The sequence below is a fragment of the Lasioglossum baleicum genome, chromosome 3 (assembly GCF_051020765.1).
Source record: "Lasioglossum baleicum chromosome 3, iyLasBale1, whole genome shotgun sequence".
Taxonomy (NCBI): Eukaryota; Metazoa; Arthropoda; class Insecta; order Hymenoptera; family Halictidae; genus Lasioglossum; species Lasioglossum baleicum.
Window position 1 is genome coordinate 5815814 of NC_134931.1, and position 22259 is coordinate 5838072.

General features: G+C 42.1%; 1 protein-coding gene across 2 annotated transcripts in view; it reads left to right on the forward strand.

Moving 5' to 3' along the window:
- The first annotated feature begins 1212 nt into the window (after window positions 1-1212).
- LOC143221800 (LIM domain only protein 3) overlaps window positions 1213-22259 on the forward strand; it is a 104039-nt gene continuing 82992 nt past the window's right edge. The window contains exon 1 of one of the 2 annotated variants that reach the window (XM_076447323.1): window positions 1213-1631. The gene's annotated coding sequence lies outside the window, so the exon portion shown is untranslated. Of the gene's footprint in view, window positions 1632-1670; window positions 4537-22259 lie in introns of those variants that run through there. The other variant, XM_076447324.1, reaches the window with a different exon arrangement.

Consider the following 22259-nt stretch of genomic DNA (forward strand, 5'->3'; position numbering starts at 1 on the left):
TTCAACCGAAAAATGTTTTTTTTTTACTTATTTTGGCAAATAAAATCACACCATTTCCGCTTGTAGCACCCATCCTGAGACGCCTTGTATAATAATGTTTATTCTGTTCCGTAAATCAATGTTCAACATCTAACTTGACGTACAGTATGTGCTTTGTAAATGTTCCTTTGACAGAATTACCATCGTAAATTATTTGGCGCCGTTATCAAACAAATAAAATGTGAAATTTTCTGATAGACATAACTAGTATTACTTCTGTCTACTACTTTCCTGACTATTGCAACAATTTTAGTCTAGAATGAGCTGGTATCTGAGAATAAAGCGAAATGTTTCTTAACCTTTGCCATAATACTCCGTGTGAACTTCTTGTTTCAATATTAATGTCTGTCTGTGTAAAAGTTCAAGATTTTCGTGTTTTCATCAATCCTTCCAATCACTGAACCTCATTAGATAATGAATTGTTGTTTTCGGATTTTTGGTACAATATCAAATATGCCTCTAAAGTAAAAAGTTGAACGAAGAGTATTACCAAGAGGAATAGTGTCCTTAAAGAAACATCTTTTACATAATAATACCAAACGAAATTGTTTGGTTACGTTACTGGGAGTGAATTTTTGATACACAATTGACGTTGCTATTGCTGTTATAGGATCTATTAAAAGATCTTTAGCTTGAAAGCTGTAGCACTCTAGACTTAACAAAATTTTGGAATAATCACTAGTAATTAACTATATTAATAATTTCTATTCCGAATGAATGCATGTCAGTAGATAAAGTAAAGATTATATAGGAAAAAATTCATGGCTCCTCGTGACCAGAGAAGAAAATTCCGTGCAGAACATTACCAAGAAAAACCAGAATTGCGAGACCAGATCCCGGGGAATCTTCGATGTCATTAGTTTCCCTTAATTACCGACGAAGTCCAGCGGGCGCGCCCTCCCCCCTCCCCCCTCCTCACGGCTCCTTGCCGAAGAAGTCAGTTGGCAAGTTCTCGGGGCTTGGACAGGAGAGAGCGGTTCTCACGCTCGTTAGGAGCTAAAGGAAAAAGCACGTTAGGGGTGGGATAGCGGCGGGACGTGCCCACCCACGAAGACGTGCCCCTTTCGGGGATGCCCTATCATCACGCCGAGCTTATTCCGCCCCTTAACTTCTGGCCACACCCGCAAACATGCGCAGTTTCCACCCATCGACCAATAAAAGCCCTCGAGCTTGCAAGCTCTGCTGAGCAGCTTTCGAGCCGAGCCACTCCGACAAACACCACGTGCCACGCGGCCGAGTTGCACGTGCGTCCGCGGAGCTGTCGAGCTTTTGGGCGTCCCGACGTCCCCGCGAGTCGAGCTTCCAACTCACCCTCGGAAGACGAGCGTCGCTGGGAACGCGCCCGGTCGATTCTGTCCATTGTTCCTTCGCTCACGACGCTTTCCCCCCACTTCCACCATACCCCCTCTATAGTTCCATCCAACTAGAATACCTTCTGTTGTTACTTTTATTTTTTTAAAACGTCACTTATAATTATATAAATAAAGTTTGGCCAACCCGGAAGAAACCAGTCGTGATCTGTGATCCTGTGAACAAGACTCGCCGACTAATTTTCGTGAGAGCTGCTCTACGTTTGCGGAATCACGAGAAACGTAAGTAATTTTGCTTCTTTTCTCAAAATAGATTTAATTCGTGCGAGACTTGTGGTTTTTGATAGTTGGTTAGAGTCGAGTTTGTTTTTATTGTTCGGTTTGTGGTGGATCGGCAATTGAACGTAGACAGTGACGTAGAAGGTCCGTAACAGGCTTGGATGATATTCAACAGTTGGTCTTTCTTTTATCTTCGAAAACTCGACCCTCCGCGCTACCCCTACTTCGAAACCCTCGCAGGCCTGCTCTTACGTTACCCTCGATTCCTGCAGTTGTATTATAGGAGATTGTGTCCCTTAGGTAAGAGGTTGTCGACAGGTTCCGTTTTAAAGGCAGCGACGATACGAAAGGGGTTGGTACGATGAATACGTAATAGCGAATCGATTCTCCCTCGACGTATAATTAGCCCAATTAGTTCACAAAACTACACTTGTTGTCCCGCGAATTGTTCAATCTCAACGAGTCCGCGAGTCATTCCTGGTGATTATTTAATCAGTACAAAAATTACTTCAGCATTGACAGAGATTTCACTTCCACGCAGCCATACAAGGTCAATCGTATCACTTTTATCTATTGTTACGCGATTAGCAGTATCGTTCAACTCGAAATACATTATATATCTTTCATATTTTTTTTTGAGTTTGTAAAATGAATTGCGTCACACAGAGTTCATTGACAGGCCGGCAATGTCGAAATTATTATTCACATAATGAAAAAGGACGATTCTATTTATCGGTTCGATGCAGACGTTAAAATCCTTGAAGTTATCCAAAAAAACGTGAAACGGAAAATTAGAGGAGAAAGGTTACGAAACGAAGGAGAGAAAAAACGTGTAGAGCAAATGCGAGCAAAACATTTATCCGTGTAATTCTTTTCGCGGACTGGCCGCATGCCTGCAGAGGAAGCCGCGAGCCGTGGGCAATAGGTGTGGCCATAGGTGTAACATATTTATGTTGTGAACCGGCCGAGTGCGGGCAATAAATAGCGAGCGAGAAAACGGGCACGGGGGGTGAAGGGGGTGCGAGGGGGACAGAGGCACGAAGCGTAGGGGCAGTTCGTTGAGGTCCGGGGCTAGAACGATTACGCTTTCCATACCCCTCGTCGTTCGACCGAGTCACTGGCACCACCACTGGCACCACCATCGGCACCACCACCGTATCTACCCCTTTCACCCCCAACCACCACCGAACACCGTGCACCCTATTTCCATCTATCTTTCTCTCCTTCTTTCTCCCTGTCCCGTATCTCGTTTTGTCCCGCGCCGTCCCCGCATCCCGGCTTCGGCTCACCTAAAACCCACCCCCTCGCTATCCCGTCCCAGTGGACCCTCTATGGTGGCCGAACAACCCCATTCGTTTGTTTCCAGCCCGTATGCACGCATATACGGAGGTATGCAATTTTAGTGTTAGGAATGCGCGGATGAACGGACCCGTTTATTCACAACGGCTCACGTTCTTTCCTGAGGGACACCTTGCTCTTTCTTTAAAACTCTCTGAAATCTGCTCTCGCAACGATCAGCGAAAATAGGAGTTAAACCTTCCCCAATTCAGTTATTTTAATATTTTAATCGAAATAAAAACGATTGGTTAATCAATTGATCTTTTCTTTCTCTGTGAGATCGGTTACATGAGTATTTTAAATTGTCTGCGACTGCGAATGATTTTTAAAGACATTATTACTGCAGACAATGTTGGAAAAATTTTTTCCAGGTATAATACTTTCTTCTTCATTAAATTTAGCTCTTCAGTATGTAATTCTGTCCCGCCGAGAAAATGAATACATCCGAAACATCGCGAAGTATGCTGTAAATCATATCCGCGATGGGTAATGAAAATAAAATAGGTTAATTATTTGTGTAATGTATTAGTAGGGGCTGTGTAGAATGTTTGGATCATAAGCGGATCTTCTTGGTCCAACGAGAGTCCTTTGTACATCAATGCATGGAATTCTAATGTACAATTATCGAAGCTGGTATGCCTTGAACCATTATCAACAGATTGGCTGACGTGCCCTTTAATTGATGACGCCACTACAGTGATCTTATTTTCATCTATTTTAAAAAAAAGTGCGATCACTGTGAATGTGAATAACATTTTATGGGTATGGAGATTCGAAAAAGTTTCCCAACTCTCGACTGCAGTTGCACGCGTATTTCTGCTGAACGACCCTCAACGGGCGGTCTGGAATGAGCTATGCGGGACATCTTAGAGCCAGGCACCCCTCAGCATTCCATCGATCTCGACCAATCGAGAATCGAAGGATGCAGGAACGCTGCGCCGAGTGGGCACGCGTGTTGGCTGTCCGGCAATCCTAATGATGCATATCTCTCCTCGGCCCGTTATGTCTTGAATGTCTCAACGATGCGATATCTGGTGGACGGCTATCGGTTACACAGGCAAATCCACGAGGGCAGAGGAGGGGTGGGAGGGGGATGGTTGAACGACGGGGAGAAGCACGAAAGCTAGTCGGAATCGGGGTGGCTTCATGGTCGCAATGAGGTTGAGAGCTTGCGGCCGGATGCCAGTCTAACCATGTCTAGCGTACGTTTACTTGCAAGCTCGCCCAGACGGTCGTACGCGTCCTGGACGTATCGTCAGCATCCGAGCAATGCGGCTCTCAAGAGTCCGCGACGCGTCGGCGCTGACGATGCACTCCTGCCTGCACTCGGCTCCTCCTTCGGCTGCGGCCAACTTGGCCGGGGCCAACGGCGCTTCAGAAAATACGCCGGGAGTATGGCTGCGAAGATGGTAGTCGCGCCAGTTGAGAAACTTAGAAATCTTTCTATTTGGATGGTGAAAAAATAATTACGGTTTTCATCAGTCTAAACAACAACGATCTTTCGGGAGCTAAGTTTTATCTTATTAATACAACCCCCGACAGAACTGGAAGACATTGCGTGAATGTACCAGTAAGTGACCAATTGAGAGTAAGATCATGCTACAATTATTTATAACTAGACTGCGGATGTTTATGCAGTTTGCAATGTTTGTAGACGAATTTCAAGAGAAAGTGGAATCAAATAACATCTTATTTTAAGTGGTAATAAATCGCATCATTTTCTGTCAAATTTTATACTCCAGCATTGTTTCAAAATTTTCAGAAGCCGTAGATGCATAGAGATCTGCAGTCTATTTATAACTGTTTACCTTTTTGGTATAGTGAAATAACGAGCGGTAGACTCGGCTTACAACTTCTTTTCGCATAAAAAAAAAACGAAAATTTTATGGACAATATTAATTACATTTTATTAGCAGATTGCGAACCTTTATGCAAAATAGTCATTTTCTTCATCAGTTGCTAGACGGATGGATCATATAGAAATTTCTTTCGCTAATACTTTCAGTAAATATACAATAACGTATAAATGCACTTGCATTCTTTTAATTTGTCTACCATCTTAAAAGTCTTAATTGCTTTCATTGATTAAATAATTTTTAGATAAAAGTAGATTATTTAACTTACAATATTATGTGAAAACAAGCCTTTAGTATAAATCGCGTCGGATTATTTCTCGGATTAGAAAAATGAATGTACGTGCATTCAAAGATGTGTGAATTTTGCATGTTTAACATAATTCGTTTCGAGTGAAATTCTACATGCATGAGGATTATTCTGTGGCCGACAACAGGACAAAATTATCGGCCGGCCGACGCTCCCGGCCAAAACGCATTAAACGAAAAATTGTTTCTCTTCTTTCGGTCGCTTTGTTAAGCACGGATATCCTTTGCATCGGCGCGTTTCGAATCGCGAATTCTTTGTTCGGCGAAACGGAAAACAAAAATGCGCGGCTCGCGGCTACATTTGGCATGCAAACACGTACACACGGATTTCCCGCTAATGAATTTTTTAAGTGTCCTTTTTGCGAAAGCACGCCCATATTTCGACGGTTTCCCGTGATCCTCGGGCGAGATTCGAGGACACACGCGATGGGTAATAGGCGGCCAGCCAACGAAATTTCCTCCCTCGTTGGTGCGTGTATACCGCGCGCATTCCGCAGCGAGATTGCGCAAAAATCGGGCAAAACAAACGCAACTAATTTAACTGCTTTCGAACAATTAATCCGAAGCATTTAATTTAATTGCGCCGCATCCCGTCGAGACCGGTCAGCGTCAGTTGAAACAACAACCGATGCGAAACCCGGCTGAAATTTTCGACTCGGCGCGCTCGGATTCCAATTCTTTCGTATGCAAACAAAAAAAAAAAATATTCACCCATACACACGCTTGTGCGCGCGCACGCTCCCGTGCTGGTACACGCACACAATGACACGCGCGTTCGCACGCTATGAAAATGCGTCACCGTGGACACTGAAAGATGGAAGCTATGAGACAATAGCGGTGGAAAAAAATCAACATCGGGGGAGCAACAGAATAGCTCTGAAAAATCGAGTAAGCGACTCCGTGTCATTCATTGTCCCAGAGCAACACACACTGGCTGTATGCTTTCAATCTCAAGAGACACTGCTCGTAGACAAGCTTGTTGTTATGTTTATTCTATGAAGAACTTTCATCAACATGTTCTAATCTACTATTCAACGAAAGCCTTCTTCGATGTGATGTGAAAAAATATTGATAACCTAATATTCTCTTCGGTAACAATTATTCTGGTTGAATTTAAGGAAAAATATTACAGGGAAAAGATGAACGGTTTCTAAAGTTTTACAAGATGGTGTCAATCGTTTTTCCCTAGCTGGAAGCGTAACAGTAATATGAAGGTCATTGACATTTTTTAAAATGGATACCTACATTCTTTTATACACATTGATTCTCCTTGCTAAAAATTCACAGTTAACAATATAATTTAAAATATTATGTTAACGTTGATCGCTCGAGTAATATACATGGTCGATTAAATCTGACATATGTGAATTAAAGTTCTTTTGTGTATGTAGAGCTTAGCGATGGCTGATGTGTAAAAAATATTATAAACCCGGTGATTTTTGCGGGTTCGCTCGGTAGAAAGAAATCGGGGGATGCGTGGAGGCATTCGGACGAAGGTTGGCCAGTGGAAAGCGAGGTAGTGGGTGGGTGTAATTAATAGCAACCCAGTATAAATCAGAGACAGGTTGGATGCACGTTGGTATGCGCCGTTACCGATGCAGGATTATATCCAGAGGGGCGGTTACCCCACGACCCGCTAATTTTTCAAACGGCCGCCATAATGGTCCTGGCTAATTACTGATTTTTATCTCCGCGAGTCGGAACCGTGAAAAAGAGCAGCCACGGGCGAAGAGGGGTGAAGGGGAGGGGGCCGAGAGCGTGGATCGAAAAGAGAGGGAAACGGGAAAGAGAAATATATAGGATTCGGGTCACAGGTTGTTTTGTATTGTGATTTTATGCGGTTGAGGAATTTTCCGCGATACCCCGCGGCCTATTATGTCGGTCGTAGCATTCGAACGGGATCGGTCATGTATTTTTGGCGAACTCGTTGTACCGTGGTCTTTGTTTCAGCATCAATACATAGCATCGTCCTGTATAATATAACCAATATTCACTGATACAGAATCATTGGTACGCAAGAGGATTGAATTTCTAGCTCGTGCTTATGGTATTAACGCCACAAATTGCTGTTCAGACTGAATGCTGTTCAAAGTCTGACTCAATCCGCTTGTGGATCTCAATTGGCAAAATGTGTGTAGTAAACCGTCTAATCGTTGCAAAAATCTTTCTCGCGAAAACATTTTCTTCCAACTATCTTACACCCTGACATTGCCCATTCGAATTTTTCGATTAACAATTTTAATTGATTATTTCATTGTGTAACATATTCTATGCACTTTAGCCACCACAATATTATTATTTCACTGTATAACATTTGCTGTCAATTTGAACTCCCTTGTAATGTAGAGTGGATGTCTGAGACTTAGGCGGGCAAGAATAAAAATGGCGGTTGCCGACGTATATTTGGCAGCACATTCAGCTTCCTGTGGAGATGACGTGATCCGCAGAAGACGCGTGATGCGGACGGTTGGATCAGGCAGATAGCTCGAAGTTCCCGGCGTTAATGTTTCTGATTGTTCTGGAGGGGAGGGGGGGCACGAAAACTTACCGAATCCACGAGAGGATTGTTGCTCGCGGTACCGGGCGTTTCAAGTTGCACCCAGTGAGAGAGAGTAGATACAGCTAACTAGCCCCAAACACCTATGTACTTAACGTAACCCATGTAAGCTCACGCTAGAACAAATTTACCCCCGGCCCCCGACGGCCGCACTTCGCCCGACCATCCACTTCGAGTCCCTTCTCACCCCCTAATTCTCTCACGGAACACCGATGTTATGAAGTTGTGTTGAACTTTTCACGAGCATAGTTTGCAGAACACCCTCGGGTGACTGCGAGGCTTACCTAGGCTCGTGACATATATCTACGCGGGGCTCCAGACATACCGGCGGGGAACGAGGGGGTCTCCAACAGAGACTAACGACGACGTTCGCGAAAACGGGGGGAACGGGAGGTGAAGACGCGAGTCGCGGGAAATTTACGGAAGAATGCCGTCATCCCGCCTCTTTCGATTTCGACCACGTACACTGGAAGAGTCGGTAAATTGGCGTCAGCTACCTGTTGCCCGACCGCCGCTCGTTAATCGACAAGTACAATAATTCTTGTGTTACGGAAATTCTCGCCGCCATCGGGCCATTTAGTGGCTGTAAATGTTTACATATAACTCCGATCCCGCGTTACTCTCCTTCCGGTTCTTCCGCAAATTCTGGTATAATCAAAATAAATACCTATAGTACATTCGACTGTGCGAAATAAGAATTCATATATACATTTGAAATATTCCTCAAGAATATAAATCTTCATTGTCATTATACAGCCATCTAAATGTCTACTTCATTTACTCGACGACACTATAAACATTTTGTATGTAGTTTCATATTTTTGAAGTGCATACACTATCATATATGCAATAGGACCGCGTTCGCCGTCATCGAGATCTTCCGGAAGCGTGTCTCGCAGCGGATCTTTCTTTTTTGTCGGAAGTATGCGTACGGGGCGTGTATACAGCGAAAACGGCAAACGCGTTAGAAATTCTCGGCACGGCGGCAGTTGGAGCCAACAGGCCCGGTAGAAACTTACGGTCCAACTTTCCGGGGTCGGGGAAGGGGTAACAGCATTACAACATTATTAGATTTACCGCAAGCACCTACCCCCGAGGCACTCCTGTACACTACACACATAGCTCGGCCGAAGTATAAGTAACCCTAAGCGCCGCGGCTAAGGCCTACCTCGTGCTTCCTCTGTCTTGCACATTAAATTATGCGCATGTGCCCCGCAGGTACGAATGAGAAATATTCCTTGGTACTTTGAACGGCTGGCATAGTTGGCCTCCTGCGTATACTCCGCCTATGGCATGACAGAAATTTTTAGCGGTAATTTTTCATAAACATTGAGGACACACATTTTCTAACGTGTTCGTTGCTGAATTTATTGAAGAGACAATTCTTTATAGCAATAGTTGTAAAAAGTGGAAAATAATGTATAAGAGAATGAAATTGTTGTAAAGCTTTTCATCTTATTCAAAATAAAAATTGTCCAAGTCAATTGTAAGAAATAGAAATTTAATGGGAGTGTATTCCCACTTTTAACAATTTTATTCAGTCGAGAAGAATTCCGGAATGTCCAAACCAAATATTGTATGCAAGAGGTTAATGATATGAGGATTATATTTAATTTAGCGATCAGCAAAATTGAAATCCGTTCAGAAAAGTCCGAGAAAATATAAGATAGAACGCCGAAGATAGAAACCAGAAAGGACGACGGAATGTGAACGAGAGAAAACGGTAGAAATTTCGGTGCGACTAGCTATTGAGTAGCTACCCTTAAGATAAGGGTGGCTTCACCCCGTCCCTCATACGTTTCCGCTATCTGACGCTAAACGGCACCGCTGCTCGTGGTCTTCCACGTAAAAGGGATGGGCCTGGCAGGATGGTTCTACATAATACGCCGGCACATTACTGTCGAAACCCCATTAGATAAGCGGAATTTAGAACGGCGAGACAGGATTTTTGTACGGACGACGTTCAGTGAAAAATCACCGACCGTCGCGTCGGCTCCGCCGCGGAAACTTTTTCTTTTCCCTTTCTTCTTTTTTTTGCACCTCCAGTTGGTTCCGAGTAGATTGTCTTTTAATTGGGCCAACCGTCGGTCGAATTTACATTTGTATCCCCTCTGCAGCTTCGTCGAGCGTTACACACCGTCAGCTTCAAATTGCGATACGGTGATAAAGTAATATTTCTTGCAAGCATAACTGTATACCATTAGGTACCTGAATACGATTCTGTCGTTTACTATTAGGTAGTTGCGTATGAAATGTCCGACTTTAGTAACGTTAAACAAACGCAACTTTCGTCTACGTAGATTTATTGATGAAAGTAAGCAGCATTGTAATCAAGTGTAAAAATTGAATTTCCTGGTCATTCACGTTCTTCCTTTTGAAGATTGCCTTCTCTATTTTGTAGTTTCTTTTACCATTAACGAATAGTATGTTAATGCATCACCACGTTTTAACCATGATTGTCAAAAAATTACTAATACGAACAATCCACCTGATACGTGAAAAGGGTGAATAGGTTATACTTAACGCTGGAAAATACTTTGAATAAAATATTCTTCATTTTTCTATTTGAACAAAAAACTTTTATTTGCCAAATAATCGACAGAAACTTATTCATGTATCTAATAGTTCCTGTTTTGAATGGCAGAATGTATTGACGAGAAGATGTTTTCTCTGTCACGGGTATTCGATCTGCTATCACGCAAGACTGACATCAGCGAAACTGATTTCAAAAGCGGGAAGATGGGATCCACGCAACAAAAGCCTTTACACGTCTCGTCCCCCACCCTCTTAGCTCATTTAAGGCTAACTGTCCACAACGGGGGTGCAAACTACCCTTATCTGCGGACGTTTATGCCCATGCCTTATCTGGCAACCCCGGACTGCTTCGTGCTTGCTAACAACTAGGTATTCTCTCTTCCAAGCCAATCTCCTTCCTCGAACAAAACGACCTTAAGTTTCGCCTTCTCTCTCGCCCCGACTATCTCCGCTTTGTCATTTGTTTCTCGCCATGCTCGCTGAGCGCTCTCCGCCCGGGTTTATTTCAATTTCCTCTCTGGTGTGGTTTTTCAAACGACAAATAAAATGAATCCCCCGAATTTATTCTGTCGGGATCTCGAGCGATCCTTAACATTCTTCGGCGATTCTCGTCTCTCTCTCTCTCTCTCTCTCTCTCTCTCTCTCTCTCTCTCTCTCTCTCTCTCTCTCTCTCTCTCTCTCTCTCTCTCTCTCTGTCTCTCTCTCGCTCGCTTAGATCTCCTTTTTTTATCACGCGCTTCGGCCGACCATGTCAAAGAGGATGAAGATGAAAATTTTTGTAACTTTCCATCGAAAAACAGGATTCCCGTGCATTTGGACGTACTTTTTAACCGTAAAATCGAACTCGAGCGTAAAACCTTTTTGACATTTTGGTTTTACGGCTACACTTTTACAATAAATATTTCTGCACTTCTTTATCGAGTGTACGTGAAGGGGAATATTTTCAAGGATGACCGGTGATAATATCGGGTGTAACTCGTTCAATAAGGAACTGCAGAATGGCAAACGATGGCCCAGACATAAGGTGATTACTTACGAGAAGATAAGAAACTAATAATGCAATACAATTTTTCATTTGTACTTCAGTCTTCGAAAAACTCGAGTTTTAAAATTCGTCGGACACGCATAGCATCGAATAAAATCGACGGTTGAAGGCTACACATTTCGTGAAAAAATATTGGTTCATTCTCACCAATATTTACCTTTATACGGCAGGGTATACATATAACGGATGCCACACCGCTTCCATATACAGTCACTTCAATATTAACTCCATTCTTCATTTTTCTAATTTAATTAATCCTTTTGTGTTTATTCAACACAACGGCACAAGCATGATATGATGAAAGAATAAATAATTAATTTTGTAAATTCTTTCTTGGATGGTCTTCATTGATTTGCACAACACATAGCATATGGATCACCTTAGAGCTTCAAATTTGAAGCTTTTCGGGATAATGGAGACTTCAGATATGCAATGTTCGGATAATCGAGGTCCTACTCTATTTTCAAATCAGACACGAATTTTTGCAGTCGTCTAATAAAGCGTAATTTATAGAAACCTTTATTATGAGTAGCTTAAAAATTACGCTGTGAAGGTTTTTATTAAATGGACTATAGCCACAAAGGAACCAGAAAGGTGACGATACGGAAAATCGAAAGGCAGCGACGACGTTCCTTATCTTATACCACGTTCCCTCGACTGTCGGAAGAACGGTTTACCGAGCGGATGAGGGTCGCTGGCCGGAGGATGCTGCGGTGAAAACAAAGACGTTACCTTCCCCTATCTGGGGTTGTAAAATAACCGTCGAACGAGATCAAAACAGCGTCGGTAATAAGTGAGATAAACTTCTGAGATAGATCCTCCGCTGGTGCGAGGAAATATCATCGATGCGGAACGCATCAGATGAATATCGTCTTTTCGGTCCACAGTTTGGTTTCCTGTGGACGTGTTTTCCCGAGGACAAGTATTTCCGATTTTCTCGATCGGTTTCACAGGAAACGAAAACACAGAGAGAATTGAAATGGAAGAAGTGAGGTATTCGATGGATAATATAGGAATTCAAAAAAATGTTGGTCCGCATACCGTGGACTGCCGACTGAAAGGTCGGAAATTGTGCAGTCAAACCTGCTTTTGTGCGGTCTTTTTATATGCAATTTCTTTTGTGCGATTTGTTTTGTGCGGTTTGTTTTTATGCGGTATACATGAATATCAGATCAGATCAGCAGGATATCTCGGAATCCGTTGTCGTTATCAAAAAAGTGTTCCTACAAAAGTTGTTTGGTATGACGGGCTACATTACGCAGTATTAATTGCTTTCTTGTGGGTAGAGTAGTGTAGGACATTCCAAGGTCACCTTGATTTTTTAAAATGGAATGTCCTATTTTTTATACCATAGATCGATAGAGTATCAAATTCTGAGTATAAAAGTGTTGACTTTCATATGTCCTAAACCTAACAGTTAACGAGATATTATCGAAACAATTTTCTTTCTTCTTTGGATATATGTATTGAATTATGTACATTTTGAACATTTCTCCATGTTTAAAATGTGAAATTAACAGTTTTTAAAATGTTTTCATGTGTAATTGAATTATTTATTTTGTTTGGAAAGCACTTTCTCGCTATTTCGCAAAGCTTCGACGACGTTTTCTAAGTGAGACTTCTTTTATGAGGTCCTTCTCCACCGCATGAAAAAAATTTTCTTTAATATGTTGTGAAAAATTATTTGTTGTAGCTATTTATGAAGTTTGTGAATATTTTTTTTTGTGCGGTTTTTCTTCTGCGATGCCTATCTACCGCACAAAAACAGGTTTGACTGTACATGAAAAAGTAAGTCGAAAAGGAAGAATACAATTCTTTTGTCCGATGTCTCGTTTTCGAGAAAAATAAATGTAAAGATCCATCGGATTCGCGTATTATAGTACTGTACGGAGCACGAAAGAATTGATGCGAGAAGGGAACGGGGCAAGAGGAACGGAAAGAACATCTGAGTGGTGAGACTTCTAGCCCGGTTCCCTTCTCGCTACAATTCTTTCGTGCTTCGCACAGTACAATATATGCAATATGCACTAAGTAGAATCGGTCGGTCATGACCAGACGCATCAACCAATTCCTCTCTAGTACTACGTGTATTCGGTGAATTTTCAAACTCGATTTACTGGAAAACGAAGCGTCGAATGAAAAAATTTTATTCTCTCATTTCGACTCGCGTTTACGCGTTGAATTACTTCCCAATAGATTGTCCACGGTGCGCGAGACACCCTGTATATAGACGCACGGATTGTTCAACTCTTCCCGGGGTGTCTATTCCGAACATATACATACCGGGAAATATGAATGAAAATGATGAATGGTATGCGGGTTTTATCATATTCATATTCATATGAAAAACGAATGAATAGCGCGCCAGGGCACTGTGCTGGCATAAGAAACTATTATAATTGGAAATTACTAGAGCCTATTGGTCCATTGTTTCAAACTTTTGTTTCAAACACTTCGTTCTATCACTTGTACTTTAAGAATTCCGCAAAATGTGGAAGCACCTACATGACTTAAACAGTAGGTTCCACACCCCTAAAGTGTGAAATTGGGCCTAAATGAGGTACACCGTTATTCTTGTCTTGAATCATTCTGCAAACCCACCAAGTTTCGCCTAAATTGATGAGTGCGGGTTCGCGATGTTCCCCCATAAGCTTCAAGCTGTTACGTTAAAGACTCGAGAGAGGAGACCAAACGGAGCTCACCTAAGTTTGTTATATTTTCGGTTGAAAGATTTCTTTGAAATTGTATAAGTGTTATAACGAGATCGGTACTTTCGTATATATTAATTTTTCGATATAATTTCACTTCGTATCACTTCCTTTCAATTCATTGCTCCTATATTTGACAATAGCAATTCGAAGTTCCTGGCTGTATCTATTCAGTGTACAAATGAATTGGTGGGCCTTTAATGAACCTTTAGATACTCGCACTCTACTTTCTGCATAACCGGTTACATGCAACTTTATACCACTGCAACATAAATAAATTTTTATTCAATGACTAAATAACTACTTTAAAGCAAAATAAATATTTACCAGTGTAGTCGACACCTTTGTTTATGCTTGAAACACTAAATTTAAAGGGAATACTATATGCGAGTAATTAAAAGTAAATAGCGTGATCCGTGTTTATACGAAATTATAACAATTTGTTTGTTGTATTGGAAATGTCCAGTATTTTTTGGAGTAATTGTATATTTGATATTTTTTCCACGGTGAACTCGAGAAGCCCTTATTCATTCTAGGGTTAATAACACTCGACATATAGGTATTCAGCCGTATGCATCATATTGATTGGAATCTACAACGACCCCTCTTATTTCCAGTCCGTTGTTCTGCGCACTCGAACCACCGTTGCCGTCGCATCAATAAACGCGACTAATCCGATGTCATTCATTAATTTCGAACGACTTCACCCGGCTTGATCTCCCTTAAGTTTTTAAGCAATCCGTCGTTCGTGTCGTCTCGCGTACCGGTGATTTCAATGAATTCGCCAGAACCTGGCTGAAACGCAGCGACGACTGGGAACATATTTGGACCATAATTCGAAGGATTCGAATATTGAGTTTATTCGCTTCGTTAGGTCAAGCTGAAATTATCGGGAATGCAAAAATATCTTGGACAGAGTATTTTCAATCTTCATTTCATTATGTGTCCGTAATATCATTTTGAGTTGAATGGAAAGTTCACTTTCACGGAAATAGAATATACTATATTCGTCTTAGAATGGCTATTCGTGGTTTTGGTATTCTGCGGACTCGCAGCATTCCAAAAAAGAACTCGTTATAGAAAATACTGGACGTGCCTGAATTAAAACAATTCTTTATTTAGTCGGTAAATGTTCTACCTGCAACTGATAATTCCGTTTTGTAAATGATTAGTCATAGGTGATGTTATAATACATGATGCTGTCTCTGTAGAAAACAACATAAATGCTGAAATATATTAATATTAAATATCATTGATTTTGTGATAAACAAAAAATGTTATTTATTTAAGGGACCGAATAATTTGTACTTTTTTTCGTATAGAGAGTAATTTTGTATAAATTGGTTTCATAATAGGCTACTTTAGCCGGCTACAAAAATATAAATCTTGGAATTGCGAGCGTTATTTGCATAATGATTGGATAAAGTGTATCCTGCGGGAGGAATCCATTTAATAGAATTTTTCTTCGGCTCCCGTATGTTCGACCAAACAAGATCGTATGCCTGGAAGCGAGGCCACGGTGAAGTGTATGACGCAACGGAAGCGGAAAGGCACGTCTATTGACATCCTGTAACCGTGCCATGATTTAATATAAACTGCACAAAGCTTCACCTTTGATAGTCAAATATGAAATACTCTGGGTCCAAGAAGTGCCCCTACAGAGACGGCCGGCTCCACTGCTGGAGGGTGCCGCTTGAACATCCCGACTAGCTGCATCAAGCAGCGATTCTTTTTCCCCCGTCTGTCTCGATATCTACGTCGAATATTCCACAGCAAAAGGGAGTTAACATTCAGCTCTCAAAGCTACGGACGCCGACGGAATGTTTGGATCTTTTCCACGGATGAATGTCGTGTGTCCAAATTCCTTTCGTTCCTTATGGAGCTGGACATGGAAATTGAAGTGAATTAAATTGAGATCGTAGGGGACAATCGAAATGTCAGACAGAGAGTTATAGTTGACAAAATCTTGATACGGAAGGCGGTCCTTGGAGATGACAGGCTTGGAAACATGTTAATGGTAGCTAAAGATGGTTACTTTGTGAAATCACTTTACTTCTTTTTAATTAAATTGCGTGTTTTATGCATTTAATGGATGTCGATATGTATCATAATTATTATATTCCGGATCTTCATGCAAAATGAAAATAATATATTAATACACTATATTAAATAAAGTCTTTTTTTCTAATATTAAAATCTTTTAATTCTTCCACTGAAACTAAACTTTCTACCATCGAAAAGAATGAAGTGGTTTGATCCAATTTTTAAAAAGTTATTAATTTTTGAATGGCATCTGATAAGCGAATGATTGGTACCTTTGCTCACATCGAAATTCATTTAGTTCGTATATCGAGGGGTTAAACGACGTTTTCTGCAAAGTGTCGACAGAGAAGAATTAACGATTTCGGACCAAAAAGGCCTCATAATCGTGGAGTTTGAAAACAATTTATCTGGCGCAGGACAAGACGGGAGGATTGGAGAAGACCTCTAGAGGAAGAAAGTGTTCGTTCCGATATAACGTGGCGCGCCCGTAGTATTCGTTTCAACAGCGGACTTTGATCCTTTATTACATTTTTACAAGCGATTACATTGGCCAGCCGCTGGCTATCCTTCGGGGCGACCTTATTTTCTCCAGATCGTTCTCCATCGCCTGATCTGGCTCCACCCCGCCTCTAACAAAGTTCCTCGACTGACGAAGGAAGATATTGTTCTTGTTTGTAGCGAAGTTAACTCGAGTTCCGTCTCGGCCGTGGTTCACTCGCCCCTAATTAGATTTAAGGGATTATAGAATTGCCTCGCAAAGTCGATTACGAGATTGCGACGGGCCCGGCTGAAGAGAGAACGGCGATCAAGTAGCCGGAGTTTTCAAGACACAGACTTCCTGCTAGAATTTATCCGATTTCGTGGGACGCGACGAGCCTGGCTTTGCGAGCCCGTGTTAAATGTAATCAAGGCGCTTTGGCTGCTTTCATGGCAAATGGATTAACATATACCTCACTATTCTTTGCTTTTCGTTAGTACTACAATGCCATTTGTATTTTCGATTGCAGCGACCAGACTGCGGATAATTATGCAAATTCACAGTTTCTAACGCCAATTTGGAGAAAAGGGGATTGTGGTAGAAGCTTACCATCTCGAGGAATATTGTTTTCTGTTACAGTATTATTCTACTGGATATCTGTGGGGCGTGTGGACAAATAGTCTATGCATAACCAAAGTGACAGTCGACGTGTTAATAATAGGAGTTTCTTCAATAAAATGCACGTTGCACGAAAATGCCATTTTCAAAGATTTTAGAACCTGGAAACGTCATTGATAATGATGCTCCATATCCGGTGGAGGATTGAAACAGATCAAAAAGTTCGATCGCGGGAACAGTCTCTATTCAGAGGTGCAATTGGTGCCACCACTCTCTTTCATCGAAATCAGAACCAGACGGCGCATTTAAGAGTACGTGAACGGGAAACTAGCCGCATGACCTCTAATTGATACCCGTCGGGGTAGTTAACGGGAAATCATAGCTTTGGAAGGCAGCCGCGTCACGAGCACAGCGCAGAGAAGGTTACGGAAGGCGCCGTTGGCGGATCCGCCGGGGTGTTACGTCGGTGAGTGTAGAATAGTGGACAGGGGAAAAAGCCGGGGGTCTAGGAGAGGGTTTGGGGGGTGGGTTTCGGAGAAAAGTGGCGGGAGGATGGGGTTACCAATTTTAAACAGTCTCCGGCGACTCGATCCTCCGGTATAGCGGAGTCCGGCTAGTGAGGCTGAGCGTGCAATGATTGATGCTGGGGGCGTCGGTATGGAGGGGTGAAAGTGAGGAGGGCTAGAGGATCGGTCCTACGGCCTGGGGAAATTTAATTAACGTAAATGCCGCCGCCACGGCCGGCGTTACACGCCGTGTGTGGCAATCGCTCATATGCAACTGCCCCCAACTCCCGCGATCGTCCCGCTCCACCTTCGAACTCATCCCACCGAGGCCTCTTCCCATCGCTGGACGGCATCCTACTGTTCACCGCGCAGCGGCGCTACGGCCCTCTGTTTCTCTTTCTCTTTCTCCTTCTCTTTCTCTTTCTCTTTCACCCCCGTACACCCCAAGCATATCCGCACTACCACGTGCGTCCGGCTGATCGGCCAGCTGGGGTTATTAAATGTTCCGAACGGGGGTAAGGGGTTTCAATTGCGGGTCGACCGATGAATCTTGGACTTCGTGTTGCTTCGATTCTGAATATCCGCGATCTTGCCGATTGCCGATCAATTTATACCGGGCCCGGTGAAGCCTCATATTGCTGTTCCGGAAGTATAATAACACAACTGCAAAAATTGAAATTTTACAGGACAAGCAAAAGAAATATAATTCCAATTTGTCTTAATAGAATGGCCCATAGAGTCGGTTTAATTCTTCTATGAGAATAGCTTATAGACATTGTGGTAAATAAGCATGCGGGTTATAACGAAAATAAATGCATTTTTTAGCCCACCAACACAATAAAGTAAATTTCACAAAATTTTGCAGTTGCGTCATTATACTTTCGGAGCAGCGATATCACATACAGGGTATGCCGGTACGATTGCTGCAGTCGTCGTGCCGATGGCAAATCTAGCCGGTCAAAAGTCCGAAAACAAGGAAATTTTACAGCAGAGCCATTTGAAAATCACCTAAAATTTCCAATTTTTTTGTATTGCATATCACCAATCTAGAAGTGAAAATAATTTGCTGTTACATACATAGATACTGTGTTAGTTGTCATGTACATTAGTTATAAAAAAAGTACACCGCAATTTATATATTTATTATTATACTTTTTTCAGAAATATTATATATTCTGAGTTGTGTAACTTTTCTTGTGACTCAACGAAATGTACAGTCCGCAAAATTACCACAGTTCCAGGTCTAATCGTAATTTTAATTCAGTTGTAAAAAAACAAATACGGTCTAACTATGCCTGCTATATTGAGTTAGCCACACAACCATATCTGAATAGTTTCAAAATAAAATATTTTCTTTTCTATTTAACTAGAAATAGCGTGCGTGGTCTTCGTATATTCAAACTCGGTTCTCTCGAAAACGAAACGTCGAACAAAAAATTGTTATTTCTTCTTTTCGACTTCACACGCAGAAAACGTTACCATACTCTGCCAGGTGGTACTACAGCTGCCAGAAAGCTCTGTAGAGCCGATTGAAATCCAGCGATTCCTCAATTTTTATTCGCGCCGCAATCGCGTGAAAAATTTCCTACGCAAAGAGAGTAACGAGCTAAGCTCCATTTTTAATTCTTAATTGCTCGGGTCTTTTTCAACGTAACTGTTTGATTTATGCAGGTTAGAATTCTCACGTTTCATCATAATCGAAGTGGTCTGTACGTAGTAGTTAGTAATTTCAATTGATGATTGAAATGGTTTTCAGCATTAATAATTCTGAAATATAAGTATAAAATTACGTGGTTATGCATAGTATAGCGGTCATTCACTTTAAAAAACATTTGCGTAAAAAAGGGAGGCCGGAAACGTTCTGATGTCGTCGTCAAAATTCTCGACGAAGACACGCGAAGAAAAGAAAAGCAAAGAATACAAAACTAATCTGGTATGCCACAAGGAGAAGACTAACATGGCAGCCAGATGTTAATTGGTGACCGTATGCCGATGGCTATCCAGGTGCGCTTGTCGGCTGCGAAGCCCCCTTTGAGCAACGAAGGAAAATTTCAATTTTTTTCCACCACGTAGGGTATTGATGAAAATGTATTTGGCATATAAATGCGAATCTCGTACACATTTATGGACCGATAACAGCGTATATACTTGGTGACCCATTTCAAATTACGTACACAATAATTTCCCAAACTATCTCGTTCAAAAAAATATTGCAAATTTTTATTTGTATCATATCCTATCGTGTTTTATGTCGATTACGGGGATTCTCTGACGGATGTACTTCCTAGGTTTCAAGGTGTCCTTTGTTCTTTTACTATATACAGATCTCATTTAAACAATTTATTTCTCAATTTTTTTGCCAATAGGGTTGCTGTCGATTTCACCTCTGTTAGAATCTATAATATAAAGTAATTGCTATAATAAATGTTTTCTCTATCCTCGGACTGTTAAATAAGTTGTTCTGACTTTATGCGACTTTTACGGGCACTATTGTGCCAGTGAACACGTTAACGATACAATAGGAAAACGGTTACCACGATGGGATAAATGTCTCAATAAACAAAGGGTTTTCATAGAAAAGCAATCCTTAGAATGTATCTTCAAATGAATCGAAAATTAGCTTGAAATACCGAACCGTTCATTTTTTCTTCAATTCAAATGCAACTGTTTGACTCTCAATCGTACAATTATTTTTCGTAGGATCGGCACACCCGGTGGTTAGGGAATTGATTGAACACGAACAAAGACTACAATTTGCTCTACGGAAAGCTGGAACCAACATAAATTTTCAGAATGGTAGGGTTTCCTTTCAAACTTCCGTGGATCGAAGAACAGTTTTCCTGCGGTAATCGTGAACCATCATTTTTGCGGGGGTCTGTACACATAAGTACCGAGAGGCAACGGCTGCTGCGGTACCGGTACGCTCGCTCGGTGAGGGTGTATGGGGGTGTGTGAGGGAGCGTAGGGGTGCACAGGGGTGAAGCAGGGTGGATCCGCTGGAGGTCGAGATGGGCAGAGGCTGTCGAGGCACGGCGAAGAGCGCGGGAGGCGTAATGGCCGCGGCACGTGGTGCGTGCCCCCATTAAACCGATCGCACCCCGGATTGATTTTCAGCCTTTCGGCATTTGATGCAAACAAACTTCGTTGTCGATATAATTGAATCGTCGCGAGTGTCCGCCTGATTCGGACGCAAATTAACCGAACGCGGCATGGGCCACGGGTGAGTCCCGAGCTCGCGACGTTGGAAAAAGCGTCATGCGGGGATGGTGGATGAAGAAGGTTAGAGGGAGGACAGTAAAGCGGGGGAAAACGAAATTCGGTCGCGTTCCCGATGCAAACGCAACGCGATAACTCGATCACACTTGATCACTACCGAACCGATATTTCGCAACTTAATTCCTCACAACGAATTTAATTCCCGTCAGATTCGCCAGTAACTCTGTTACCGGTAGCTTTATTCCTTTTTGACGTCCCCCTCTTATCGTATTACGCGGCATGAATGCGTAATCTTTGAAACGCGATAGCGTATTCGATGCCGTTCAATCGGCGCCGACTGGATTCAGATGGATTCGGTCGTTTGGGTCCGGGCGAACGAGTTCGAGACGAAAGTGCAACACGGCAGCGCTGCAGCGAACAAGCAGCAGAATGCATTCGTGCGGTCTGCGGCCCGTAACTGCTAATTAGCGCATACAGGTCTGTATGGCTGGCTCGAGGGTTGGACGGACGCTGGTGCAAGCTGCGCAATGCGGCCCTTTATTAAATACCATCGAAATTAAAATTATAATTGCGTTCGCTACCCCCCGCCCCGTCCCAGCGTCGGCAGCGACTGCGTGCAGTTCCTTCACCCGCCGGTTGGTTCCCCTATTGCCGGGCCCCTTTATCGTCGAGGATTTGCGGGGAATTAAAAATAGGGAAAAATCACTCAACGACGGGAACATTGGGGTGTCGCGTTCTTTTTAGAAAATGCCTCCTATTAAATTATTTTTTTTTTTAGAAGAATAGCCAAAACCGTTAAGACGACCAAGCGCCGAGGATACAGTATTCCATTTTCATCTACGAGTAGATTTTGAACAGGGAGAATATTGAGAAAATTGGATCTTCACTGATCTGGCTAGAGTCTTTTCTAATCGTTCATGCATAATGACTTTTGATTAGACTGCTGATTTCTATAGAAAATAAAAATGATATAAATCAGTTGGAAGAAACAGAGCAAAGAAATAAATCCCAACAATACACTGTCGAAAATGCAAGTCAAAAATGTACAATAATATGTTGTCATATGAGGCTTTGTTTTCGAGAAAATTGAGTTTGAATATTCGGGAAACTCAGATGCTGTCAAATAGCAATGGTCTTTCGCGTCTGTTCATGACCGACCGATTCTACTCACAGATACCAGGGCGCGCGAACCTAGTGGAATTTCAAACCCCATTTTCTTCAAAACAAAGCCTCGTATGAAAAAATGTTAATATACATTTACGACGTATTTTTTATGTAGAATAACCTTCTTTTCGGTTGTACCACCAGTTGCCGATCACCCTGTATATTGCTTTATAATAATGACAAGATGACGAACAATTTTGATTTTCACACATTTGAACGAAGAAATTTAGTGAAACATCTCCGATGAAAATACTTTTATAA